Source organism: Lagopus leucura, unplaced genomic scaffold, assembly GCF_019238085.1.
Source record: "Lagopus leucura isolate 7727_CA_CO unplaced genomic scaffold, USGS_WTPT01 Super-Scaffold_100028, whole genome shotgun sequence".
In the NCBI taxonomy this organism is placed as follows: Eukaryota; Metazoa; Chordata; class Aves; order Galliformes; family Phasianidae; genus Lagopus; species Lagopus leucura.
The window spans coordinates 6,186,643-6,213,258 of record NW_024962279.1 but is presented as its reverse complement, the minus strand read 5'-3'; the positions used below and the strand labels follow the sequence as shown (position 1 = coordinate 6,213,258).

Sequence of the window (26,616 nt, the reverse complement as noted above, 5' to 3'; positions counted from 1 at the left end):
ACAGAGGATATTTCTGTGATGTCTCCATATGGCTGTTTCTGATCTCCCCAGTACCAGAAATAGGGAGCAAGATCAGCAGTGATACACAAAGATTTTTTTCCCCAATAATTACACAGTATACACATTCATGCAGAAAGAAAATCAATTCTGCTTTGACTAAATTTCCCTTTTGAAATAGAAAGTGCTGTACCAGACTCCCAGCGCAGCTGTGGGCACTGGGCCGGACAGACCCTTCCCCACACAGACACCAACAGGACAGCCTAATGCTCTGCCTTCAGCTTCTTCTCAGCATTGCATCAGGGTTAAGCACAGCACAACTCCCACCAGTGCTATTTTGTTCTACCAGCTCTTTCTCACTCAGCAAGATGCCAAGATGTGCATCTGGACAAGAGGTTTCTGCATCAGCATCTTCTGCTGCGAGCACTTGGACCCTTACCTCTGTGCATACGAAGGCATGAATGTACCTGCAGATAAACACCCTCTCTCTTTCTCTCCTTCAGGGTGTTATTCCCTTTGTAGAGCTCCAGTCTGCTGGATTGATATGATTATTTTTAGATCTAAATGCATGCTTTTTTACTTGTATTTTTTTTCCCAATAGTTATCCCACCGAACAAAAGGACATCCCCCTGGCAACTCCAAGGAAACAGCTCTTCCCTGAAGACAGGGAAGAAAGAAAAGCAAATGGGATTTCCTTCCCCAGCACTGCAGAATACTCCAATAAGAATCTGTTGCTCCACACCCCATCTTTGCCCCAAACCTGTGTCACATTACTGCTGATTGCAGGGTCACTTCATGCAACACAGATATGTCATAAAATGGGAACACTTCAATTCTGCAGGTACCCCACACCCTCGTATTACAAAAACCTAGCTTCATTTACTGCACAAACGCAGGAAAAGTCCAAACTGTTCACAAGCCAGGTTACAGAACAAGACCATTCATTCTCCATTATTATGGATTTCTTTTTACTCAAATTCAGACTAGCGGAGATTTAGTCCAAAACCAACCAAACAAAAAAAAAAAATCCTCAAAGATTTGGTAAACGATTCTAATAAAAACTCACGGAATGTTTTTCTTCTCCTAATCCATTAGCATTAGGAGAAGATCACTCCAGTTTTACCTCCAGCACTACTTTTTCATGGTTATTTTGTCAAGAAATGTAAACAGAGCTTACGTTTTAGAACTGGGACATCATTTGTACCTTAGGCATGAACAGCTGTAAACATCTCCCAAAATCCAGGCACAGCACACAACATGATGCTGATGCTGCTTGGACAGAAGGAGATTCACTGTCCGCTGTGGCTTTCTTCCATAGTTAGAGGGGAATCAATAGTAGCACAAGTCTCCTTCCATCCAGTGCCCTACAGTCAAATTCCCATACATCAGTCCAGTTCTCATTGACAGAGAGTGTTCTCTACTTTTCCATCACATGAGAATTTCTTAGCTGAATTAGAACTGAAAACATTCCTCAGAAAAAGTGCTGGAGAGAGATATTTCAAAGACCTCAGACGTACCCACACAGTACAGCAATTTAACTAGTGGAAATGGAAGAAGCTGGCTTCTCTGTTCCTGTAAAACATTTCTCTGATTCCGAGTGAATTACTGCTAATTACTGCCACAAAGAACACTGATAGGCAGGTCTCTGCCTCTGTTTACTGAAAGTTCACTGCACTAATCCTGATGACAAATGAAAGTTTTCCACAGTATTTTAGGAAGATAATTGTGCCATCTGGGAAGCCATGTCACAGCTGTATGAGAGCGAGCAGGCCCGGGGATGTGTAACAACTCCTTCTGTGCCAAATTCATTTCTGCTAATATATTAATCTAGGATCAAATTTTCATTTGGTGGAGTTTTCTGTGTGTTTTTGTTGCCGTTTGTTTTAGAGAACATCTTGGGAGTGTAGCATTTCAACAGGGCTGTCTGAACGCACATCAAATGAGCTCTCTGCAGCAGGGAGATCTGATCACAACCATCACAGAACCAACCTGATTTACACGAGCACAGAAGTTCACAGCTGCTTTTGTACCTATTTGTTGGTGCCTTCGGTGAACCAAGAAGAGAACCTAGCCGGCAATGTGGTAGCTAAGAGATACACAGCAAGGAAGAACCTCCTTGAAACAGTGTATTTTTTTTTCCATAGCTCCATAGATAGGATTTACTGGAGCCTTATCATTTCTACAACATCGCATCAGTAGTATATTTATATTCTCCACAAGATCAAAGGCATTTAAAATAGATGCTTATTTCATTTTTAACATTGCAGCCCTGTGCTTTGCTTTCGTAGAGGTACCTTCAAAATCATGAGGGAATCCAAGACAGAATGGATTGCCCAGCATGCGTACAGTCATCTTTAGGATGACTTTAAGCAGACAAATTCTCATCCAACACCGCCACAAACGTCAGAGCTACCAGAACCTGAAAGCTGTATGACAGACTGTAGGAGCAGATTTGTTTTTATGAAAGGAAATACACAAAAATTATTGAAGTTAATTAACTTTTCCACTTGCGCTTGTTCAGCTTATGTTCTAGAAATTCAAGTTATTATTTGCAAACCGTAATAACCTAAAATTCTTGTAACAGAATATAAGACAACTCACTGCTGAAGGACTCCAAGCATTAGCGCAAGATTAGGCAGAACACATTATCCCCAGACAATGGCAAGAGAGCGAGCAACACCAACTTCAAAAGGGCTTTTGCAAAAATCAGTGGAGCCTTAAATAGAGTTCCTGGCACCACTCGCATCTGGATTTTCTCCCACAGAAAATGTGTTGAGAAGAGTCCTTTATCTAGAGCAGCTTAAACCTAACTAGACCTGACTTGAGAATATATACGTGCATCTTTCTAGCTGACTTTAGAATCATGGCACTACATCTAACCGGGCACTCCCAGCTACACAGAATTTGGTAAGAACTCCTACTGGAAGCACCAGAAGGCACTTCTCCAAAAGGCTTATCTTTATTACTTCCTACTGCAACAGAGGGAAAGCCCAGTGGCTACTAAATACTACATCAAGAAAGTAATATTCCATTAGATGTTACAAGGCGTGAGGAGCTCCTTTGATCCAAGGACATGGTTAGCATTGCTCAGTGCAGGAGGAGCCCATAACAGCATGAACTGCTGGGAGGAACTCATCATTTACAATGAATTCTTACTGAGACAAGCCCACAGAAGCCAGGATGAATCAATACACAACAGCTATTCGATACATATGGGAAGTAGGAGGATTACACATCACACAGGGACTGGGAAATTTCCATTCTGGGACCTTTAACTTCACTTCAACAGCCACAGCTGGTACTGCAATGCTTGCTTGAATCTATTATTGCCAAGTCTGCATTATGTCAAGACAACCAAGCACCAGTGCTACACTTTCATGAGAAGATCTCATAAATCCCAAGCCATTTTTAGGACTTTTTAAAGCTTTCCCCTGTGCCCACAGAAAGACAGGTGCAAATAAAACGTGCCGACATGCGACAACATCAATATCAATAAATGCAAGAGTTTTAAGGCCTGATGCAGGGCTGGACATTAGGGCACTTGGGTGACCCTTACAGGAGTCTGCAGAAGATAACCAGAGCCTGCACTGGAAAAAGGTCTGAAGTGAGAGGTATACGGAAAAACAAGTAATTAAAGATGATATCATTTTGCACAAGTAACGAAAATAGAGTCCTACAGACACAACTTCTGATTTCTTTTTTGTCTTTGCAAATCCTTGAAAGTTATTTTGACATTTCTTTGTGTGTGTACAATAGCTTAACGGGGGGAAAAAAAACTGCATTCATGCTGTACAAGTAGGTAGATAATGTTATCTGTTCAATAGGAATGTTTAGTGTCTCTTTTCAAAAAACACGCTCAGAACATCCCACAGAAAGGCCCAATTAACTGTAGATTTGTGCATTTTTTCTGAGCAGTAGCATTAATAATTTGAAAACATAGTGGTATGCACCGAGCTGAATTCATACTGATAATTGCTTCAGTGTAATTTATGTCAGTAAGTGCTACTGAAGGAGTACGGTATATGAGCAGATAATACTGTAAATTAAAAACAGAATTTGCATAAAATTAATGTACCATTATACTTAATATTGATAGAAATACACCAAAGGTCAACAGCAAGAGCTAGAATCCCTAGATGCACGCCAATTTACTGCCACGCACGGTCACCTGAATGGCACTGCAGGAAAGTTTCAGAGCAAAGACGAACAAGAGGCCACAGAGAAGGGCCAGAAGCCCAATTCAGTGCTGGTGTAACTCCATTAACTTCAGGGAAACTGCAGCAGAGGTGCTGACTTTGGCACCAGCTGTGAAATGCACACTGAACACACAGGTGAGCTGGTGCTGCTGGTGGGCCGGTACCTGTTGCCTTTATCTCTGCATCAGCCCTTCTGTTTGCCTCGCCAGACCACAAACTGGTCAGCTACCACTGCTGAGTATTACAGCTTCCTCTTTGATTCCAGCAAAATATCAAAATGGCTGAGCATTAAGATATTATAGAAGAAAAGGTGTGGGGGCAGTCTTAAAGTACCCTTCTTTGAGGAAAGACAGCAAAACTACTAAGTGAAATCTCACAGTTCCTTACAACGTGCCATGAAACATTTGCCCTTGCTCATAAATATTGTAGGGGCAGATCTGAACATTCCAAGATGAATGAGGGCAGTTGCAGTGGAAGCCACACATTCAGCATTCCAACAGAGCTCAGCTTCCTTTATCACAGACAAATCTGACCAGGTGAGCGGAGCTGCTGGAAACGAGAAACGGGGTGAAAGCTTCCGAGCACTGCAGAGTGTATTTAATAGGCAGCACCAAAACGTCAGACCAAATGAAAATGCAACATTTACACAACGCGATGCCTCCCGTTGAGGCGCGATGACAGCTCACTGGGATGGAGAGCAGTGCTGGAACATGGGCAATTTTAAAGAAAATCACTGGCGTGCTGTGTTTGGTTTCCTGTCTCCCACCTTGCATTTTACAAACTGCATCAAAGCACACAGTATAACAGCTCCAATTTCCTTCCCAGCAGCTACACCATGTGAGAAAAATTGACAGATTAAATGGAACGTAACTGCCAAAGCAACTGCGAACTGTGGCTGCCCACGAGAAGAAAATGAAGTTCCCGAGCATCACATAAAGAGGTGCATCTGTGATCAAATGCAACGAGAGTCCATTTCATTACAATACCCCTCAAAAATGAAAGGAACCCTTTCCTTCCCCCTCCACAGGCCTCTGCTCTGCTCCTCCGGAGAGGCTGTCGAGTAGAAGTGCACACAGAAACGCATGGATTAAATTTGTCAGGGCCACATGCGCTTTTATTTTGATGAAATCTCAGATCTGTCCCGCTTCAAGCAGGAAAAAAAAAAATATCTGGTCCTAACAGAAATGGATGATGCTACGTTAAATGAAGGCCCCTTGCTCCACTGGAGAGACGAGCTCTAATCTCATCAAACCACTGGACATCACCACTTCATCAGCGCTGACATGCGCATCCCTAAGTGCTGCTGACATGGGCACACAAGCATTATTTATCTATTTACGGATTGCTCCACATCCCTAAGTAGACAAATTGGTATCTCAAGCATTGTAAACGCATGCTGCCTGCTCCAAGCACTACACGCTCAGTAGAAGGGCCAGTGCAGCTCCAGAAGCTGGAGAGCAGTTAGCTGCATTGGACAGACAAGGTTACGTAGAGATGAGGCCCCTTATGATACTGCAATAAGCCAACAGCAGATCATACCTCACAGCAGGGCACTGCCCTGTATTACACTGAAGATTCTATGTTTAATAGCTCAACTTAATAGCTTACAGGAGGTGGTTTAATGAACACCCTACAGTTGTACAGCTTCAAACTGAGCCCAAGTATAGGCTCAGCAGCTTGGCTTTCCAGGTGAACTATGGTTGCTCATCAGCAAAGTAAAACACCAGAGTCAATCCAGAGCATTCTTTGGGGAAATGGTCCAAACCCTCAGTTATTTGCCACCTAACTAGTTTTGATAAATGGCAGACTAAAGTGAAGGCACTCGGAACCAGCTGCAATCTAGAAGCACTAGTGTGCAGTACCTATCAAGAAAACAACCACCTGAAGCATTTCCTTCAACCTTGCTCAAACCTTTCTTACTATTTTGGTCTTATTAAAGAAAGGATGAGCATTTTCCCCCAGTTCCATGACTGCAGTGTGCACACATTGCCTTCAGAGCGTACGCTCCTCTCCCTTCCCTCTGCGTTGCTCCATGAGCTCCATGCACATGTGAGAGGATCTGAATTTCAAATTGAAATGCAAATATTAACCCAGCAATCAGCTCTCAAGGTTCTCTCTTTTGCCAGGATTTTGTAAATTACTAACTTACGAGGTTTTTTCCATTGTAAATAAGAGATAATTGGCCAGGTTATTAAACAAAGCAGCATGGAAAGGTTAACTAACATATTAAAAACGCACAGCGACTAGTAGAATGTTAAAATATTTGAATTATACATTAATACAGCAAGCTAGTCAGTACAAACTCAACACCGAAAATAATATTAAGCAGCTGATTTTAGTTGACAAGAGCAAGGGTATTTCAAATCAAAACAGACAATTCATTATTAACAACTCCCTCCCTCAGTAGCTATGTCCTCAAGCAGCTCTTAATGCCTTCAAGTTACAACAATGTGTTGAGAACAGAGTGAATGCAAGAAGTTCTTTGCTTTCATCAACTCCAGCCAGACTTCAAGGTTTTAATGGAAGTTTTTTGCTTTGACACTGAAAATTCAGTGTTTTCTCCTACTCTGAATTCTCACCACACCTCTGCTCTGTCCTGCTTTTGGCTTCTGCACCCTCTCAATGCAAACTACTGTTTAAGGATGACCACCTGTCATGGACCTTAATCCAAAGGGCAGGAAGACAGTTTAGCAACTGCATTTGTCTCAACAGTGTTTTAAAGTACTTTGGAATACAATCACGCAGAGTCTTTATGGGCATTACCAGCTCAGCCTGATGCACCTTCTTCCAACTTGGCTGTCTGTAACCAAAATGATTTACAAAGAGGAAGACGAAGAGTCCCTCTGTATACAATAACTCCAATGAAGTCAATCATAAAGCATTTAAATAGCCCGCACAGTAGTCAGTTAGTTTCTGAGAACCCTATTAAACAAACGTTGGACTCAGTACTTCTTTCTCATCGCTTCCTGCAGCTTTCAGCTCCGGCACTACCAAACAAACGAGCAGGACGAGGAAGCAGCCTGAGCCGGGCAGCTGCACCAGCAGCACTGCTAATTGGGGAGCTGCTCAGTGCCTGGTCTGCGCATTTGTACAGCTCTTGGTATTATTTTTCTGTTTCAAAATGATTGCAGTCTGGGGAAACAAGAAAAGAGATAAACAATTGCTTTCCTGTTTTTGTTTGTTGGTTGGTTTTTTTTTCTGGGGGTGGTTGGCTTGTTTTTCTGTGTAATATTCATCATATTTTTATTCTAACCAAATTATTTTGGATTACTCCAACATAGCTTTTGTTTCCAAGTACTGAACTAACTTGCACCAGACATGTACAAGTATGTTTTATGAACACAGCTGCTTAGTAGGATAATACGCAGCAGACTCACATAGAGGCACGTGTGATCTCTGCTCTCTGTGAAGAGCTGCACTAACACTGCTGAATCCCTCCCTACCTATCTTTCAGTAGCAGGCAGTCCAGGTGAGCCCCCCTTTCATAGAAGGGAAATGATTTAGAATAACAGTGATCAACGACAGAAAACAGTGACCTACAGATACAAAGCTTCAATTCACAAAATACCAACATAGATTACCAGACTCCAAATATTATCAGTTTCAGTTGTTCCGACCTTCAAGCTCAGACTTTTTCCCCCCACAAAAACCCTCTAAATCTTCTATTGAAAATACCACTGTGTCGAGAGCAACATCATTTAGAGAACTTCTGCACAGCTTTGATGCAAGTTAGGCATTAAGATCTCTCCTGCTATCATAACTTTGGGGAACTGCCCTGCCTTGGCAAGGAAATACACCTCCTCTCACACTGCAGTCCCAAAGCCCTCTCACAACCCTGGTAGCAGCCACCTCTTGCTGTCAGTTACCACGATGGACTTGGACATGGGTATTCGGTTCAGAGTCACAAGGACTACTCAACACTCTCTAGAGCAAACTCTGTACAAGACAGGAATATGCATACAAAACAAACTTTGTTTGCACAGGCTATGCTTCATTTTCCCTTTGGATAAGTACTGGAGTATGCGATCACACTGAAGATACACTGCTGTTCAGTAGAGGAGTGACACCAGTGAGCATTAACATTGGTATCAGGAGGAAAATAGAAGGAATGGAAAACATTAGGTAGATCTCACCAGTCATTACTCTGAAAAATAAAACCATAAAAATAAGAGTATGACAAGAATATTCAGTCATTGTTTGGTTTTGTGGGCAACACGGTAAGCAAACGGTCAATGCCAGCTCTTTCTTTGAGATGAATGTCCACATAAAAGCATTTTAAATCATAGAGGACATTACTCAGAGTAACAGTGGATGATGGACATTTCACATTATGCCAGAAAAGACGGTTATTTCTTGGCTGAACTAGTCTACTGAGAAGCATAAGAGCTTAAAGAATATGCTTATCACACCTACAACAATTTCAAAAAGAGCAACAAAAGATGGCAGGACAAAATGTTTGGGGCAATATGTTTGTGCTTGCTCACCAGAAAGCAAAGATGATGGATGCACCCATTTCCAGCCAGTCCTGTCATCTAACAACGTTTCAGGAGGAAAACATACGTAACACCAGTGTTGCTCTCCTTCATTTCTTAACTGCTTACATCTATCAGAAAACAACCCTAAACTTGTCCCCACTCACAGTTAAACCAAAGCACTGAAATGTTCCAGCAGAACCAAGGAAAAGGTCAGTGGAAAACAATCAAACAAAAATTCAACACGTTAAGCTGCAGTCGACATACCTGCAAGAAAAGAGCTGCAGAGAGCACTGACTGATGTTCTTCCCCCCTGGACTTTGCACTATTTCCAAACGAGTCTCAGCCATGAGATTTCTACATGTTTCTCTAACTTGGTTCACAGCAGCTTGGGAACAAGCACTACCTGCCATCTCCTTGCCATCTATACACAGCATAACTAAGCAGAAATTCTTGATCACACACATCCCAGATCCTCCTGGAGCCATACTTTGGTTTTCAATCTTGCACATCCATGCATCCATAAGATGAGTTTCATCTGCACCATTTTACGGGTCAGACCATACACACTGCCTGGCTACACCATCTCATTACTCTTTATAAACTCCAGAGTAGGTGCCATAAAAATCAGAGAGCGGTTTTCTGTAATTAATGAAGTCACTGGATTTCATTAACTGAGAAAAATTAATTGGGTTCATAAGAAACAGAGCACCATGTTGAGTCCATCTCCTCCTTTCTCATATACTCATTGAAAAAAATTCACTCGAGGAAGACACTGAATGTTATCACTAGCAGCCAAAATCCATAGCATACATAGACAAACACTACAAGCTCAGTGCTGCACAGAAGGCATAGAGAAGGAATTATAAATGGGAGAGGACAAACCAGCCCTACTTGGCTTGCCTTCTCTTGCTGTAAAGGTGCTGCTGCCTCACATAGATCATCACATTTCTACAGAATCAAAAGAATAAAATATAGATGAAGCTGTTAAAAACAGTCATCAACAGAAAGGTCAGGGCCTCTGGCAATGAAAGAAAAAAAAAAAATTACTCCTGTGGTCTTCAAACAGATTTATTCTTGATATAAAGCAGCACCATTTACAGCTCAGCAAAACTTTAAAACTGGCAGTAAAGCACATTACAAGCTTTCTTAATTCAATTTTCTCTGGCATTTATTGTGGTTAATAAAATACCTAAATGTCATCTAGATTTATAAAAATGTATTTATAGGTTAATAAATGCATAAACCGGATCATTCACAGAAAGAGCTTACACAAAGCCTAACAGCCCAAACTGATACAGATTTTGGCTTTGCTTCTTTTCAGAGAAGTAATTAGTGTTTACCTGCAAAGTTTTTCTTTTTATAGCCCAGTAAAAACAATGCATCTGATTACTTTTGCTGCTTCCAGAGTTGACATCCAACTTCACAGGTCTACCTTGCTTTTATCTCAGAACTTCTGTTCACTCCACTACACTCGACCCAAAAGGAATGCAGTCCCTACCATCCCAACATTGAAGCACATTTCATTACCTTGTTTTCTTCCTGAATCATTTCAGCTCTGCCTTCCCATTTCCGCTGTCAGGTACCTGACTTACTCTGAGTCAGAACTTCCTTCAAATAAACAGTAATGTTCTTTAATACCCATGCTAATGATGACTGGGAATGGCTTATTTTTAACAAGTACTCAGTGTAACCAAAGCTTTTATATGTAATTAGTGTTCTGAGCTGAATTCTGGTACAATACCATTTATATCCAAATTATTTTTAATGAACGTTTGGATGCACCAGACTAAAGGACTACAGATTTAAAAGAAATATTAATATTTCATTTGAGAACCCATTCTAAATGCATTTCTGTAACTAATAAAAACACAACCAAGTAATTGCTAAGACAACTGGCTAAAAAGAGCACTTCACAACTTCAGAAGCACGGCACAAAGTTTCTTGCTGGTTAGTGCAAAATGCAGATTTGATTTATGACCGCAACAAGAAGCACTTTCAGGAAAAGAACAGAGACCAAAGATGCATAGATGCAAATAATGTTGAACGTGCTGCTAACTTAGGGGTGCACTGCAGAGCCGTTTAAGCTCTGAGGAGCAGATTTTGAAGGCACCCATTCTTTGTAAGAGGCATTTCGCATAGTGTAAAATCGAGTTTCTCAGAAAGCTTTTACATACAGTTCATCTTTTTATCACAAGCACTTCCTGAGCCCTCGCAAATGCAGTAAGTTAGAAAATGATTGGGAATACAGCGATAGCAGCTGAAGCTGCCATTTTAGTGGAACACTTCTGGACTATAGAAATAAATGCAAAGAACAGGGCAATTAAAAAAAAAATACTTTGCATTTCCCTTCTCAGTGAACAATGCGGAATATCTCCATATTTCAGCATTAGAAAACATTAACAAAGAAACATTCCAGTTCCTTAATGCCACGAAATTTAGCAGGTATTGAGCTTTCCCAGTGCCAAAGGAAAAACCAAAAGGGCCCCAAGAAGTCTTATTTTGACATTAAAACCAAATCAAATAGTGACACGAGGCTATTTGCTCACTGAAGAAACCCATTTTGTCCATTAACACAGCCCCAAATTATCTGTCAAGGGAAATGCTCATAACTCTATGGACCTCAATACCATTTCCTAGTAGATAAAAACACTCCTTACACAAATCTAAATGATGCAAAGAAGTTGGAGTAAGGCTTCTCCAGCATTTAAGAAATCTTGGCTGCTTTTCCAGGGGACTTAACAGTGTAATTACGTAATAATTGAACATCTTAATTTATAACACTCTACATTTAACGACTGAAAAAAAAAAAAAAAAATAGCCTTTGGCTCCTTATAAAACAAAGTAGCTACATGAATGTTGAATGCTTGTAAATTTGATGAATTTGTAATGGTTAGAAGTGATAAAAACATATCAAGAACACTGAAAGCACAAGGCAGACTTAAAACTGCTTTATACCTCAAGTGTAAAAAGACACAAAAGCATACTTTCCCCTATAATTTACACCTTTGCTGTTGTTGCATTATAAACAACACTTCTTAATTTGTCATTCTATTAAGTGCCTAAACAAAGGCATATGGTACAAGTCCCAGTGCCTTCTCATTGACTTTGCTGGGGCTTGGAACAATCCCAAAGTGACTTGTTTTCAGCAATTCTAAGCAATTGTAACAAATGCACCATTATTGAATGGAGATTTAACCAAATGGCACAAATCCTAAACTGCTGAAAGACTGAAAAAGAACTACCAGCTATTCAGAAATGATTTTTGCAATCAAGTCTAACTAATATATTTTGAATGCTTCCACAACTTTGCAAATTCAATAAACAACTACATTTCAACACTTTGTATATTCTAACATCAACTCACTTCGTGTATTTTTGTTCATGTACAGCCAACAGTGCCTCAAAGCAAGTGCTTAAGCTCAATTTGTGTTATCCTTCCTTTGGAGAAAATTAGTAGCTGTTTATTAGCAGCATCCTTTGTTACTCAACTCAATATTTCCAGTTTTCCTTCACTGATCTCCCACAGCACAGCACTTTAATGAATTTGTGTCAAGCTTGCTAAGGTCTGCCACCATTCACAAATCAGCTACAGATAAATGCAGTATATATTAAAATCCTACTGCTCTCCAACCCAGCAAATTCCAGTCTTACATGATGACCCATTACTTGCAATAATACTGCCGTTTCTGGCAGTTTGCATATCAGAATGTTGAAGTCTTATTGAGTTTCTTCAGGTTAAGAGTACATACTTGGCGATCTTCTGGTGACCGAATGAATCTTAAATGTATGCAGTTTCATGATAAGGAGTTACTTCTCACAAACGTCATTTTGCAAAACACATCCAGGATCACAAAACATTCAGCTTCATTTAAAATTGGTTCACACTGGTACGTAGTCAGTCTTGCAAGTGTTTTCTTTCCATGTTCAGACCGAGACAACAGCTACAACCAACCACCACCGTCACCACATCACCTGTCAGACAGCAGACTTTTTGTAGAACGAGGTTACCAAAGACAGAGCTGCTTTGGATTGCTCTCTCAGCATGGCTGTCTGCAGACAGCAGGTCTTTAACTTGCATCCCACGCCAGCCCCCAGCTGCCCAAGGCACTGTCATTGCTGAGCAGTGAGCCTTCCGCACACCGCAGCAGGGCTGTGGGCATCCACACATCAGTACTGTCAACGTTTTCCCCTTTTGTTCTTTGTGATTGCTCTTGCAGTAGTTTATGAGACGCCGTACCAAAAGGCTCACCTACGAGATCAGCCTCCCAAAGCAAAACCCCATGGCATCAGATGAAGCTATGGGAGCTACGTTTGGGAACAACTGAGGATTAAAAATGACATTTCAAACGCAGCGCGATGGCTTGCAGACTCCCTAACAAGCAGAACTGAATACTAAAATTAAAGCTCATTTATTAATTAATGTGAATGGCAGTGCGCTATGAAAATAATGACACTGTTTTGGCTCATCTAAAAACCTATTTAAAGGAACACCAACGCCAGCAGAAGGGGCAGGAGGCAGAGCACACACAGCCACCCCCAGCAGTCACACGAAGCATTTGCTGGGCACTTGAGGTTGCTTCTGCCCTTTCCTGGGCTGAGCTGCTCAAAAACAAGCCTCCAGTTTCCCTGGTTTCTTCCATCTGTATTCCCAATCTCTAATTAATCAAAGATGCTTTTTTCTGCATCTTACTCAAGACCAACTGCAGAGGGTTCACGACGTTAAATTTCTCAACAACTAAACTTGAGAGACAGGAAAAGGGATGAATTACAGATGTTTGCTCAGCTACAGACATCACAGAGCATCTTACAGGCAGCGCATGCACAGTTTGCAATGTGCTCACAAACAGAGCTTTGTAGCCATACCCAGACACAATACAGAAATATGCAGCAGCCTATGCACAACTTAGAAAAACATCCTCATTAGCCGTAATTATGACTTATGTAATTAGCATTTTTTATCTTGTCTGCAGGTGTTCACCCTTCCCTTGAGGAAGGCATTGCTCCCTTGATGACTAGTGGGACAGTGAAGATGGGCAGATTGACTCCAAAAGAGTACCCAGAAAATTCACAGACCCATCAAGAGAAATTACACTGTATTCAAAGCCTTTTGATAAAAAAAAAATTAAAAAGAAATTAAAAAAAAAAAAAAACAAAAAAAACCCACAAGGCTGGAGATTCCACAAGCTTCTCTTGGCAGTTTGTGCCCTTTTAAGTGGCAGTCATTCAAAAAAAAACAGTCTAGCAAATAAATGCTCATTAAAGCCTGCCTTTCTCAGTGGAACGTTTTAGCTGCAGACTGAATAACTTCAGTATCCTGCAAACTGCATTTCTTTTGAATGGCTTTTAAGAGCTCAGGTGAGTTTTTAATCAACTCAGTCATAACATGGATTATCAGCTGTATGTATACAAGTCCCATCTCTATGTCTGTACCTCCAAAGAGCAATAAAACACTCCTGTTTTATAGGGCTTTATGAACAGCTATTAGCAGTAGATCCCCTTTGTTACACACAAAAAATCAAAGAGTTTGTGCATCTGACAGCACAGTACAGCCCATACACAAATCCTAACCTAAAATTAAGTAGGAAAAGTTTCATGTCTTGGTCCAAAGTCCATTGGTTCCAGTGGAAAAATACCACCATTTTTGAACAAGTGCAATTTGCATTATTTTTAGCAAAGATTATCTTTGAGCAGAGGTGCAGAAACACTTAACAAGTCTAAAGCACCACTCGAGTCCCAGTCACAGAAGCTTTGTGCGGACAAAATCCTCATTACAATCAGCAGGGGTTTGCTTTCATAATGAGTATTTGAGTCAACTGATTGGAGTGCTCAACTTCTGTGATGGTGGGTGCACAAGACGTTCTTGACTTCATGATTTCTCTGTAATGCTCCATAATACGCAGCACTGGTTCCTTGGAAACAAGCCATTTTGACAGGACTGAAAGGGGTGCAAATGAGTAAAGTTTTATCTCATATGGATTGCTTCGATGTTTAGGTTATTTTTAAGTGTGAACAATTTGAACTTTTAAATGGCTGAGTTTGAAGTTTCCATCAAGTGAATGATCCAAATGTTGCAACTCTGAAGAATAGCTGGACCTGAACTGGCATAGAGAACATTCCTCTGGGTTAGGAACAGCAAATGCACTCAGGTAGATGCTATAGGTTTAGCTTAATACTGACGATCTCAAAAGAAGTTGTAATCATGAAGATGATTCCTTCTATTACCATTACCTTAGCTCTATGAGACACGTTCATATTTTTCTTCCTTTTGATATTACCTGTACAGAATGTAATTACATGCACTTTTCTTTTTGCCAGCCAAATATATAAGAACTGCAATACTGGAACATCATTATTTTCTACTAGCATTCTTTTCCTAAGGAAGTGAGTACTATTTTTGTGATACCAGAACAACTACTCCAGCTTCCACAGGAAAAAAAATGAATCAAATAAGAGCAGAATTACACAGAGCCAAGTATTTCACTACCTTCCTTCTCTCCACTGCAGAATTTTTTTTTTTCCCCACTTTTGCTGCCAATTTCTGTTCATGTGCATGCCTTGTTTTTGTGGGCAAGTCCCTCTTCCAAATGAGTACAGCCTCCTCCTACCTAAAGTCAGTCATTCCAGTCCACTCTTCTCTACAGCTTCCTAATTTTGCCACCAAAGCTAATCTAAGTTATTCCCCTGCCTTCTTTCATTTCCTTTTTCCCATTACTCCAGTTTATATCCTTTCCTGCTACAGTGGCCTGCTGAGCTACCTTGCTCACAGGGTTACTGAAAACAACTTCTCAAATTGTAGTTCAGTTTTATGTATTTGACTGGTTAACTTCACAAGAAAGCTTCCATATTCTACCTTTCATTTTTCCTTTAACAGAAAATACTCCGAGTATGTTCTTACAGTTAATCAAGCACAGTACAGTAAATAATGTATTTAGGTATCTGGAAGGCTTTCCAGCTCTGTCTAGCAGGAAGAAGGTAAGATATTTTTTGTTTTCCCATAATTAGGCATAATTAGCATAATAATTCGGAATGTTAACAAGGGCACTAGGTGCAACTAGCACATCAAAACCTCTTCAAATAAAGCCAGTTACCTGGGAGCATCTGCATCCTCACAGGCACAAGGCAACGTCCTGCTTGCTGAGCAAGGACAGAGCATGGGAACCAATCTGACATGCAAATCAAAAAGGAGATGATTTTGCTCTGAAAGAGCCCCAACATGAAAAGCCATTTGTATGAGAAGTAATACAAAAGCTTCCAGCCAGGCAAAAGCGTTCAATAAACCCAACACATCAAAAGCAGCACCAGGTTCCTGAACACTGAAGTTTTGTTACTTGTTCCTTTGGACCAGCCCTGCTCATTTATCAGCGCCAGCACTGCCCATGGGTTTTGCTTTGGGTCTGATGACACGAACTCAGGGACCACTTACATTTTTACTGCATATTGCCATGTCACTAAGCTGTTCAGATTTGCTCTGCTGGGAGGCTGTCTCATTCCAGGAATAGAAATTAATTAATCAGTATATTTTCCACCCCCGTGCCAGGAAAAAAAACATCTCTGATTAAAACGGTGTACTGAAGTTTTTCATAATCAGTGCCAACACAACTATTGATTAAATGAAAAACCTTGTGAGCACTTACTCATTTTATAGGTGTATTTCATTTCTCTCAAGCTCCCTTGTTGTAATTAAAGGATATATTCTAGACACGTTATGACTGTTATAAATTGAAAACACTTTTATGAATCTAAGGCATCACCTTCATGAAATGCCTGCAAGTCTGTAGGTGACTGAAGTCCTTAATTCTCAAGTTTAGATTCTCACAACTTCAGTCCAGTGAAAAGTCAGCCTTGGAGGTGAATACTGAAACTTAACAGTCTATGCTCCAAACACATCCGCAATGTTGCTTCTGGGCAGGAAAAGCGCTTCACACATCACTGTGCAGAAAAGTTGGCACATCCATAACTAAATCCCACCGAGACCGTAAGTTTGGCAGCATTCCTCATATCCAGCTTGGGCTGAGCTTCCCATTTGCAGAAGATTTCTACCCAATAAAGCTATGCTTAAAGCAAACAACGTTTGTTATTGCCTCCCTTTCAAGAACACCATTCTTGTAACTGTGTCACATCCCTATGCTTTCTAGGGTGAATTACTCACTTTAACACATTTCTGCTACTTCTTGCTTACAACACTAAAGATTGGCATTTCCTGGCTCGATGCAGAAGGAAGCCACTGACCTCCCACCTCTTCCCATGTTCCAGGCTCCTGGGAGCACTGGGCACTCAGCTACTTTCAGCAAGGATGAATCCCTGCTGTGTAATTTAGGGATTACTTCTCTAATTAGCAGCATGAAAAGAAATATTGACATCGCACTTGTCCATTGCTTTTCATCTCGCTGCTTTTCTCCATGTCACTACAGAGACAGATGCTCACTGATTCATTTTAAAAATATAAGAGATTAATTATCACACATTGTTGTAAGAAAATCACAGTAAATTAGTCCAATAATTACAAATTGCAAATTATCTGGTCAGGTCTGATAAATGGAGACCAGCAGGGAGCTTTATGCAGCCTACGTACCCATTCCTGCCCACTATTCCACCTACTACATACGTATACATGGGGAAGATGTTTCATGTACGTGTAACCCTTCAGACATTTTGCCAGTTTTCATCAACTTACCTAAACTGCACATCTCTTCCAAAGATGCCTAGAACATTTTCAAACTTCAACATGCATAAATTAGTGGTACTGCATAAGGCAGCCCTAATTTATGCACTCACTATGGACCTAATTAGTTCTTCCGTAACAGAACGTCAAACAGATTTTCTTAATAAAGCAGAACACATCATATCCAATATGTATATCATACACAGAACTTTATCTTTGTCACTTCACATTACGAACCCACAGCAAGAAAGAGCTCCTGAACCTGAAATTGGCTTTTACTCCTGGTAGAACAGAGACAGATGATCACTGGGGACAAATCAGCGTCACCGCAGCACAGCTCATCAAGTGACACAGATTTACATCAGCAAGATGCACAGCACATCCCAGCCCTGCACAACTGCTTGGGGAGGTCCTACATGCACCATGGGCAGGAGTAGGCAGGAGCATGGGGGGGCTCTGCATGCTTTGCACGTGGGACTACATCTCAGCGTGCAGCAGAAGGCTGTCAGGCTGTTGATGATGCAGTTAGTGTCCAAAGCCTTCCAACCCAGCTGGCTTACTGCCTCGTGCAAGGCCCAGCCATGCCTGAACGCTCGCAAGCTGAGGCTCCATCAAGATAAGCAAGAGGTGACAGTGAACTGAGAGGAAAAAGGGATCGTGTTTGCACTTCTAATATTTCTCACTTTAGTCAGCAACCAGAAACTTCGCTAAATGTGATTATACATCAATACATCTGTATCTCCAACCTACTTCAGCTATCTCCCATGTATTTTGTCACTTCAGGTTCCGGCTGCTGTGACCTTCTTGGTTGGACTTTACATAAATCCATGTCAAATGGAAGCAGGCTGCTGTCGGTCCCTCAAATTAAATCCAGTGCTAGCAGGCTGAGTGCTGCAACCCTGGGAAGCACAGTTCTGCACAGGTCAGCACTGAGAGATGGTACTGCTCTCCTGCACCTAAGGCTTCTCTGAAAGCCTCCCAAGGCTTTTCTACATCCTCTCTGAAAGCAATACTGCCATCCCACACAAAATATGCTTATCACTTCCAGGAGTAAAAACAACACGCCTGATGTACAGTGACACAATCCAGGAGTACACTAAGTCACTTCAGATGACAAGCAAGTAATTTGTCTTTCTGGTGTTTATTTCGAGCAGATTAATCAAGATGAAATATTATGATATTCACGCATAAATTAGCTTCATTCTTCTGCCTAATGACCTCTCAGTCAAGCCTCTTACAACAAACTAATTACAGAAATCTTTTAAAATGGAGCAACAAAAAGCTTTTTGTTGCTGTTTTTAAATAGCAGTGAGGAAAATCCCACAACACTGAGGAGCAGAGGAACCCCCAAGATGGACCTGGTCCAGGCAGCACTTGCATTCCTCATCCACAGATAGCAGAGATCAGGCTCCCAGTCCTGCACGCGACCCAAAACTCCAAAATAAAAGAACTGTCTTTCTTCTGCACAGATGTTTTGTTTTAAATGCACAACAATGTTTGGCATTTCTTAAGCAGAGGGCAGCATTACATCAGTAAATGATTATTAAAGTTACCGAATCTACAACACCTGAAGTTATATTTCTGCATCATAAAGATACATGTTCCACTTAGCTGACTTCAGATCGGTAAAGTTTCAGAAACTAAACTGCATTCAGGTCAACAAAGCAAGGGACAAACAGGAAAGCCTTCCAGTCTCCCCCTCTCCCCACACGCTTTGCTACGACCAAGCCCCTCTCCTAACTCCTTTCTCAAAGCCAGAAGGTTTCCTCTACTTTCCTCGCTGTACATCACAACCGCCAGTTCATCACATATAAATGCAAGAGGAATGGTGTCCACTGTTACCCTCCAGAACAGCACGTTCTGCAGCTCCTCGTGGACCTGGCACAGCACTCCACAAGCACTACTTAAGAGTTCCCCTTTCATCCTGCCATGCTCCGGCCCTCCTGGCTCCTGCGCTCCCACAGCGCTCTGCTGACGCCGCCTCTCTTAATGGAAAGTTGGAGCCGAAACCCCTGCCAAGAGATAACATTCTCCAGCAAAGCCTCAGCCCTGAAACTTTTCCTGCTGCTTTGACATTTGTGTAACATTCAGAAGCCGCTTGCTCACACAGAGACGCTGTTCCCCACCAGTGAAGCACTTCAGATGGAAGGTATTATCTATTCCTAACCGACGTCTTTCACTAAATGGAACATTTAATTAATTTGGTCCGAAGCCAGTCTGATCTCTTTTGCTTGCGTGAAGACGAAGACGACTCACAACTCTTTGGCACCATTCCTTCCTTTCCTCCCCCTTAGAAGAACTTTAGTTGTTTACAGAATAGATACAAGAAAATCCAAGCTGGTGCGGTGACACATCATTAGTTAAAAATACAACCCAGCATAAAGAGCTTTAGTACAGAGATAGCACCGGAGTGCAGAATTACATGAAAATGGCTCAGGAAGGAGAATGAAAGTCATCTGGAAATTTATGGGTTTTGCTATGGGCGGTAGCATAAGAACAAAATGACTGCAACCACTTTGTGTATAACTACAGAAAGTGAATTTGCTACAATTAACTGAGATGGAAATAGAGAACAAGGAGTAATAAAAATGCTTGAGATGTACCTATCTATAAAACGCAGAGAGTAAATGCACGGTGAAGGGGGAAGGTCTCTAAAGATAAAAACAAAATCCAAAAGCCTACAGGAGTCTAAAAGTCGCACATCCCTGACCAGAGACAGGCTTGCATAATGAGCAAAGACAGCGTGATTTGTGGCTTACTGTAAGCTACAGGAAGCTCTACGGACAAAGAAATGAAAACCCAGCCGAGATGACAGCATCTCATTGGGAGGCTCACTGTGCCAGAGCTCCAGAGCACTCGTGCCACTTGTGCCATCAGGCAGATGCACGTGATGAGTTCTGACAATGAGATGACAGCCTAACACTGGGATGCCCACACTTAGTCCAGATCTACAGTTCTGTCTGCTAACAGAAGCAACCTCCAGATCTGAACAGCACTCTGTTGAAGAGAGAAGCAGCACATCTCCTGTCTGAAGTTATCTGTAACGCTGCATAATGACTGCAAACTGCTGCAGACTCCCAACAGCTGAAAGAACAAGCAGAGGGCTGCATTCCGGAGAGGAGACAAATGTGGCCAGAGGACATTACAGGAAGAACACTTACACCTGGTTAGAGAAACAAAGTTCACACTAATGAAATTAATTGGGTTTATAGCAAATACCAGCAGATAAATTTTAATAAGGCAGCATCCATCCATACAGCGTATGTCATAGCCACGAGCCCTTCTGGTTCTGTACACAGCATCACACGTGTCATCTGGAATCCTGGCTCTGCAGGAGCAGCTGAGACTTCAGGGCCTGCATACAACCACATCCATCCTCAACTTGTGTGCAGCTTAATTAAATGGCAGTGGTAATTAGTGCACAACATGGGAGCCTCAACAGATGCTGAAGAAAGAAATATTCTTAATGCTGACAGAGAGGCTCATCGTTCTCCAGCTTCTCTGCAGCCTTGGTGGGATGGTCGTTGCCCACTGCCAGGCTCATCAATGTGACGCTGCTAAGGATAGCTGATTTGCACGCCAATAAGGAAGAACATAACTATATAGATGGTATATGTATGTATATCAGATGGTATATGTAAGGTATAATAGAAGGCAATGAGATGGATGACTGGCTTAAGGAGAAATAAGGGCAGCTCTCATAGGTGATGGGGAGAGCCTGGTGCACGTCACTTGGTCCCAAGGCAAGACTGAGGGACTCAAACACATGCAAGCTGCTCCAGAAAGAAAGCAAATCCTGTATGATGCTTGGATGCTAAGGAACAGAGAGCTTAAGATCAGCACGTATAGAGAGAAATTACAAGCAATACATCTTATGGCATTAGCAAAATGAAAAGTGAAGGAAATGAGTGGCGCGGGCTGAAGTTCTCGATGAAGTGCCATCGTGCACAGCCTGCTGCATCTATGGAGCTGTATGCATACTTTTCAAAAAGTCATACTGAAAAAAAATGGAAGATAGCTATAGCAACACTTTACAGAGGAGAAGAAGAGGTAGCACCAATCAGTCTCTGAAGAGGTGTTTAATTCCAGAACATACTGGCAAACCTAAACAAAAAACAAATCAGTGATGCATCTGTTCACCATTGAAATGTTCCCCCATCCTTCCCTTCTGCTTCCTATGGAAGTAAAAAGACTTGAAGGAGTCTGCTGAAGATAATATCCTGCATATCAAAGCAGGTGATGAAGCAGAACTGCAGTAACTCCTGAGGAATGACAGGAACAAAACTGAGAGGAAAACGCGAAAGTAAAACATCTCTGAACTGCTTCAAAGAGGGGCACCACAAAGCTGATCCAAGTTCCCATGAACTTCACTGCTCCCTGCAATACAGTTTGCTGTCTGTATTACTCTGTATTCTGGAAATATTGGGCTATCGAAATATGTTCATTACAGCAAAGTGACAACTAGAATATGCTACTGCATGCTTGTAACGGTAATGAGTCACAAGTACAAAAGGAAACACAGAGCGAGTGGTAAGAATGCTACAGGAAAGAATGGATGGAAAGGAACTGTTTCATGTGAAGAGGAATTAAAGCAGTGGGTGTGAGACATGTAATAGCTTGTGAAAGATTTTCTAAGAAGTGGCAAGGGAGCTGAAGATGAGAAGTGATGGAAAGAGACTAGAAGGAATTACACACTGGAGGCAAAAAATGAAATGAGTCACATTCTGATGCCTTCTTGCCACAGGGTATGAGTGGCAGCTGTCCTCAATAACTACTGAAATAACATCATACAAGAAACCTCTGAGCAGGGCAGTTGTACTCTGTCTCTACAGATCCCTTCCAGACTATTTTATGTAAACAAAATGAGTAAAGCTTTATGCAAGCTGTATTACTTTTAAAGAGTGATTATGGGAAATTAGAACACTAGATGTATCTCAAAGTAAGGATACAAAGATGTTCTTGCTAAGATGAAATTCAATACGTACAACAAATGGGTTCAATGAAGACAACAAGACGTTGTTTTTCTTCTCAATAAAGACATTAACATCAACTGTGACTCTTGAATAAAAGTCAGAGGACTTTAGACTCTTTAGACTCTAGATAATAGACTTCAAAACTTGCTTGAAGGAATATTTTTCATTCCTTCAGTTGGCACATTGATCATTGGGGGTTGGACTCGATGATCTCTGGAGGTCCCTTCCAACCCCTACAATTCTGTGATTCTGTGATTCAGAGCAACACCTCCATTTACCAAAGCACTTTTGTTGGAGCACAGGATGCAAAAACACACATAAGCCCAACACAAAGATAGATCAGGGAAATGTTTCCGCAGCAAAGTCATGCTGTAACATCATCTCTATTACTATTTTTTGTATGGATAACAATAACTCACTATTAGTTTCTGGTAAACACTACACTGAATAATTCAATCTACAAAGCAAAAATGAATTTTAATTATGGCCTTCTAGAAGCATCATTTCCCATTTGTTCATTGCTTTTTTTTTTTTTTTTTTTTTTTTTTAAACTTTGGAAATCAAAACTTAAAGAAGAGGAAAAGTACACAGATGCACTAAAAGGAATTTCTGTTATCTCACCCAAACACTGCCTTGGCCTTGCCTTCTATTTCTAGTCAGATCTCTCCTTTTCCAAATGGGCCAGCATCATGGATCTGAGCAGAGAACTTAAACTGCTACAGTATTAAAACTGGCTGCAGTCAGTACTTATGTTATCATTTCAGTATCAAAACACCATTTGCTGTCTCAAGCAGTTTTTGCCTAATGAGTGTATGGATCAAGGGGCAAGTGAGATGCAAACTCGGTGTACTTCATTTACATTTCTAAAGTAAATGTTTAATATTCTAATGGACTGATATGAATTTCCTAAATGTTAATTGATGCAACTGAAATTTGCTAAGGGCACATTCAAGACATTTCAAACAATTAACAAAAGATTTGAGAGCAAAGAAGCCATTTCAGTAACAGTCAAAACCATTGTCATACCTGGTGTTTCAGCTGTAGCAAGAAACTTTTTTTTTTTTTTAACTTACCAAAATAGAATAGTAAATTGTGCAATTTAACACGACTATAAGCAGGACTCAACTAAAACCTGTCTTATTCTCACTTGAGGACAAAACTCCTTTTATGGGTCTTTCAGTCCTTCTCTGATTTCTACATGGATGTCACCAATGAAGTAAGCTGAGGGCACTCAAGCTGACACATCACTCAGATCTTGAAATACCACAACCACACGTTGAAATAACTCATGCAAAATCTAAAATAAAACCTATGCTTCAGCTCTGTTCTCAGTCCTTGCAACCAAGAACAGGCACAACTATGCTGAACTGCAGACCCAGAATGAAGCTGCTCTGCCCATAAACATCCATCCAGCAGAGCATGCAATACTACTCGTCCCCATCTTCCTGCCCTGCAAGATCTCCACTCACCCCAAGCCTTCTTTTCAATCCAACCTCAAGATGTACAGAAAGCTGGGTTGGAAGAGAACAAGCATCCTTTCTACCAATCCATTTAATGCTTATTTCACATGTATGTGTATTGCATGACAGTTGGGGAAGGACTACTACACTGTCCTGTTGAAGCTGGGGCTTACCTGCTCACATAACTGCCAGCAGGCTGCTTCCAACTCTCTCTCCTTTATACTAAAAGACCAGGAATGATTTCTAATATTTGTAATTACAGCAGCTGTCTTCATTCAAAACACAGGTTCTCCTTTCAACTTTGCTGCCTTAGAGGCCTTCTGCGTGGTTATATTCAGAGAACACCTGAGCAAGCTCTTTCATGTTCATTTTAAAGCTGATCAAACCATTTGAGCTGAAGAAATTCTCCCTCTGAAAAAGGTCTTGTAGCTCACTACTGCTTTTTGCCCTGGTTGAGGTATAAAGATACAAAGGGTCTGAAATTTAACTTATCAAAATAAGAACAGCAGATGAATCTTCAACCCTAAGGAAGCAGACAGACATGATTTGCAAACAACACGAACTGGTGCAGGGCCTCTGAGGAACTATTTTGTGCTTTTGAAACTCATGCATTCTAGCACGAGTTCACTAACTCAGATTGCTTTCTTCAAGGAAATTCTGAAAGGAGTAAAAAGTTGCTTTTGATTTTAAAGCTCCAGCCTACATCCACAGTCTCTGTAAGATAAACACAATAAATGTCATTGAACTAGCTATCTTCAACATTATCTTGTTAACAATTGATTATTTATCCACCAGAAACTACACGGTGCTCCTTTCCTGCTTGCAGGATAAACTGACACTTGATTCAGATTAGTAATCTACTGCAAAATGCCAACTGCACAAAGCCCGTGCAGCAGCCCAGACTCAATAGGTATGTTGAGGAAAATGCAGATGTCTGCGTAAACAGAGGATCATGTTGGCCAGAACTGTCACTCCAGCTTTTTTCAGGAGCACTGCACTCACTTAAGCATCCCTCGAGGCTTCAGCCATCAGGAGACACAGGATGACGGATGCACCATCTCAAACAACAAATCCTACTGTGATTTTAATTGAATTACAGCAGCCATTTTATTTTTACAGAGCCTCTAAGACTCCGTACCGCTTACTTGCTTCCAGTGATTCAGCAGTTTATTTTTCAATACAGCAATCCCTCCTTAAGACAGTTCCTCATTCCTTTTAAGTAGTGCTTCTGACAGCAGCTACCTAGATGGTTGTTGTTTGAGGCACTCTACCTTTTTTTATTAAATAGAAGTAGTTTATCTCAGACACCTCTGTCTTCAGAGTCAAACACCTTTCTATTCATTTGAATGCTCAGTCTTTTAGCAGTTCTGGAAGTGTCCTCACAGCGTACCGTGCCTCTACAGTTAAGCTAACCTGACTACAGCATTGCAAGAAGTTAAAAAAGAGACAGAAGAAAGGAAAATCTAAAACCCAGAGGATAAACAGCAACACCAGCCTATAAATACAAGCCAACCTTGAAACACCAGGAAAAAAAAAAAGAAAACCAACATTCTGCAATCATAGGGGACTTCAGCAGAACTGTCAGGAGGCTATTTTTGTTCCTAACCTACATAGGAGGCTGCAGAAAGGTCAGTTCACAGGCAACCAAGAATAGGCAAAAGACACTGCCAAACACCCATGTCCTAGCATTACTTCACTCCGCACTTTGGGCTTTTTATTTCCCAACTATGCGATCGGTGCTTTTTGTACGCACAAACATTTTCTTTCAACTTTAGAAATCATCCAGTTTCGATTTCCCAAACAGACCAGAAAACAAGCCTCAAACTTCTTCTGTGCCCTGCTTGTGCCCGAGCAAGAAGTATGCACAACTTAACAGAATGGACTAGGAAATCCTTCTGTCCCCTAGAACCAAGAGGTGCAGAAAAACACTTGAATTCTGGTCCCCATTAAAGGTACTTGTGTCAATAGTAGACACGTGTGACATCCCTCCACTTTCCTAAAAATATGCTTTGCTTAGGTCTTTGAAAGAACCACACCTGTTTGAAGTATGCTGCTAGCCAGAAGTCCCACTTATCCTCTTATTTTTTAAGCAGCACTTCACTACATATTACACACAGGTAACATCAAAGAATTGAGATATTTAACACATTCTGATTACATTGTGTTTACATTGAGAAGTGTTTACAAAACAGTAAACTGTGTAAACAGAAAGTAATTGTGCCTAGTGATGGCATTGTTCACAAGCCATTACATGTATGCATATAGCTGTATCCTCCAGTCCTTCACACTCACCATCCAACAGGCATGTAAGGGATCTGGAATGCAGAACCCAAGCCTGCAGCCTAAAAATTATAATCACTAGATCTAATCCTGCACTTCTTCATCAGGCTCAATTAATCAATTAATTAAGCATCAGCTTACTTTGAGGAAACTGGAAACAAGAATTCACCTGAGAAAGGGCCCTGAGTTTAAGAGCTGACCAAAGGCATGAGAAGATCGTTATTCAAAGCTATCTTCAATATTAAATAAGCTTTGCCTTTCAAACCATCAGAATGTGATATCACAACACTTCTCATACTGTCTTTGAACATCTCACACAGATAGTTTGACAAATTTAAGGACCATGCTGAATATTTTACTAAACATAAAGAGCAGTAATTCAGTTTATATTGTAAGCAACACCCAGCACAAGGAGATGCATCTCAATCACTTCAAGAAAAAATAATCAAGAAATTAATTGATAAGGTATTTATGACCTCTCCCAACAGACAGAGCAAAAACATCTACAACTGAGAAGAAAAAACACATAATTTATTGTGAACTCTGGCTGGGTTTTGCTCTTTTTTATGACAA

The 26,616-nt window shown here is 41.0% G+C and overlaps 1 protein-coding gene across 4 annotated transcripts in view; it reads right to left on the bottom strand.

Annotated features, from left to right (window-relative positions):
• Positions 1 to 26,616, bottom strand: part of CNTN4 (contactin 4) — a 253,514-nt gene that overhangs the window by 193,383 nt on the left and 33,515 nt on the right. Inside the window, exon 1 of one of the 4 annotated variants that reach the window (XM_042880936.1) lies at positions 10,009 to 10,127. The exons of the other annotated variants lie outside the window; for them this stretch is intronic. The gene's annotated coding sequence lies outside the window, so the exon portion shown is untranslated. Of the gene's footprint in view, positions 1 to 10,008; positions 10,128 to 26,616 lie in introns of those variants that run through there. 4 annotated transcript variants of the gene reach the window in all.